Genomic DNA, 2,933 nt, shown 5'->3' on the forward strand with positions numbered 1-2,933 from the left:
GTACCACTCTGTGTGTGAGAGAGAGATGAGAGTCTATGACTCAGTGAGAGCCTTCAGAGAGGATAAAGCTCCCTTGTTCTTCTTTCCCTTCTTTGAGGAAGACTTGACACTGAGCTGGGCCCACAGGACAAACGCCTCTGACTACAGAAGAGACAAGGACAGTTCGTCTGTGCATGGAGGTGTTTTCCTCTCATTTGGATTTTTTGTAGTTGGGAAAAACAGGGTGTTGAATATGTTAAGGGCAGGGTGAAGAAGGCCTGGGCAGTGCTTTTCTGGAAAAAACGCATGTAGTACAAACCTGCACGTTTCCCTCCTGGGTGGAGGTAGGTGGGTTTGAACAATTAAGGTGAAGAGTGGTGCAGAACACTGCAGCCATGGCTACCACAAACTGGTATTCGCTTTCACTTTGCCCTTGACCCTTTTACTCTTTTTACGGTGAAATTCTACATAATTTAAACTCCACGCCCCAAATGGAAAACAAGATGCTAGTCTCTGGTTGCAGGCCCCAATCCTCCTGAATACTGAAACCTATTGTGGGCCATATCGTATTAAGAAAGTCCACATCTGCTCTGCTATCCTTAAAGCCACCTCCTACTTGCTACTGAAGTTGAGCTAGCTAAAAAGTTGGGCTACCTTTATTTCAAAAACCATAAGCTCCCCTCAATTACAAGTAGCAATGGTACTTGTTTATTCGGAATGCTTAAGCTGTGGTTTTCGGGTCTCTAAGGGACCTAGTCGATCTACTGTTACTAAAGTATGACCAAGAGAAATCTGAGTGCTCAATTGAGAGCAGAAGTTGGGTTTCTAGAGACCAGGAAATATGCAAGGTATAGAAACTTTATACTTTGGGAGCATTTGAGTGGGTGAAGTGAGGGATTTGGAATTGACATCTGGCTGCCTCTGTGTCTGTATAGTTCAAAGTTTAAAAAAAAAAAAATCCACAGTAAATACATTGGGAGGACAACTGTTGGATCTGGGCCAGGCCCGTCCCCTTTTTCTACGTGATGCTAACAGGCTGCCCATCTGGATGAGGGCCCAGAAAATGTGAGCTGGCAAAGGGTGTAGAGCATAGTGTTTAGGTGCCAAGAAAGACTGAACTTTTAGTATGTAATGAACAGCTTATGAATATGTCAGAGGAATGAATGAGTGGTTTTATGAGGCCTTAACCCAATAGCAGAGTTTGTTGTTTATCCTTTGCAGAACACTGGGAGAGTGCGTGCAGGGCTCTCCACTGGTCTCGCTCACGGTTCCTTCTCTGGTCCTGCTGCCAGGTGTCCTTTCTTGGAAACTGAGTCTGCTCTCTCTTCGGTTGTTCCACCTCAGCCTCCCTGGGTGTTTTCTGCTTCCGCGCCTTCAGGCGGTGTCACCAGCGTTTGGTTTTCTTCACTGTCTACCCTTCTCCCCATTGGGTTGGTCACAGTCTGGATCTGCACGTCCTGTTCAAAAGCAGACTTTGGAACCGCCTGCATGTGGTTTGGGACACAAACCACATTATATTGATAAGCGAAACAAAAAAGAACATTTCTTCCCTCCCAACCTTGAGGTGAAATGGCGCATGAAAACTTGTCATGGTGTCTCACTGGGGACAAAAAAACCCAAAACTAGTTGTAGGTATAAATGAGAGGGCAAATGCTGGATCTGGGCTGGTCCCTTGTCATATAATTAGGTCCCTGGCTATATGTCCCCAGAGCACCCTACACTTATCTTTCAGAATAATCAATTCCCTAGTAATTGCTCAGTATCTGTGTCCTGCATGACTGCAAACTTGCTGGAGGTAAGGACTGTGTGTCTTGGACTGTGCTGCCAGCCCCAGCACAGTACCTGGTACATAGAATGTTCTCAAATATTTCTTGTCAGAATAAATGAATGAACTAAATAAGTCTTTCCTTTGAGAGACTGACTGCTAACTACTACGGGAAAATAAACCCAGCGAGGGAAAAAATTCTAAAATTAGTTTCTACTCTGACTCCCTCTGAGCTAAGAACATTAAAATGGAAGCCCTATAAGCCGGTCCTCCTTCCAAGTTGGCCACGCCTCCACTCCACAGTGGTCTCTCTTCACAGTCTGAAGACCTAAGGTACAGCCAGGAGTGAAACTTCCAGGGTAGGTGCCCGCAGTTCCCCTTAGCCTCTACTCTGCTCATGTATCAACAAGTTTGGGCCATTTCTTTAGATGTGAATTTCTCCCAAGAAATTATTCCCCTTCGTGGTATGGGTCATATCGCTGGTAAACCTTTCAGTGAAATAACGTTTTCTTCTTAATGACCTGATTGAAAAGCTTCTCCATCTCTGACTCCCATTTCTCATGTGAAGTCAGCAAACTGAATTCCTACAGCCTGGGCTCCACGAAGGCGGGTTTCTTGCTGTTTCCTTAGCTGCCAATACCTCCAGCGCCTAGAAGCATACATAGCACACAGCTGTTGGGAGTGAAAACACTCATGCCCTTCACGCCCTATTTAGAGATGACGAACCTTGGCCAGGACACTTGTCCACCCACTTCTCGGAATTCAGCCTTTCAGATTCAGGGCTTAGGCAGGTCAAAGTGAAAAAAAGCTTTACAGCACCACCTACAAGTGAAGATCTGTAAAGCACGTCGCTAATCTTGAGATGTTTCGTTTGGAGAGGAAAGTGAACTTCTCCAGAAACAAATCAAACGGTGTTCCGGAGCCGCGTGCTCTGCTTCTGCCCTCCGGGTCAGGTGGGACACTGGACTTAATAATACATAACGTGGGGAAGCGGCGGGACGCTAGGAGAGGCGGCGAACGACCAGCTTCAGCCGCCTGCTTTCCTCCACTCCTCCCCCTTCGGTTCCTACGCTAACGGGTGGGGGCAATGCCTCTCTGGCCGGAAAGGGCTGGGCCTCAGGCGCCCACACTTCCGGCTGGGTGGTTCTAACGCGAGGCGCGGGAGCCGACTGGGTGACGTCACAGAAGG

The 2,933-nt window shown here is 47.3% G+C and overlaps 1 long non-coding RNA gene across 2 annotated transcripts; it reads right to left on the reverse strand.

Annotated features, from left to right (window-relative positions):
- Positions 1-616: 616 nt before the first annotated feature.
- On the reverse strand, positions 617-2,889 carry LOC139176449 (uncharacterized). 2 transcript variants are annotated; one of them, XR_011560948.1, is made up of 3 exons: positions 2,471-2,884; positions 2,266-2,393; positions 617-1,463 (listed from the first exon to the last, which is right to left on the reverse strand). It is a non-coding gene; the product is annotated as an uncharacterized lncRNA (long non-coding RNA). The 2 variants fall into 2 exon arrangements; XR_011560947.1 differs by having other exon boundaries at positions 2,266-2,889.
- Positions 2,890-2,933: the final 44 nt, after the last annotated feature.

The sequence above is a fragment of the Bos indicus genome, chromosome 16, assembly GCF_029378745.1.
Source record: "Bos indicus isolate NIAB-ARS_2022 breed Sahiwal x Tharparkar chromosome 16, NIAB-ARS_B.indTharparkar_mat_pri_1.0, whole genome shotgun sequence".
In the NCBI taxonomy this organism is placed as follows: domain Eukaryota; kingdom Metazoa; phylum Chordata; class Mammalia; order Artiodactyla; family Bovidae; genus Bos; species Bos indicus.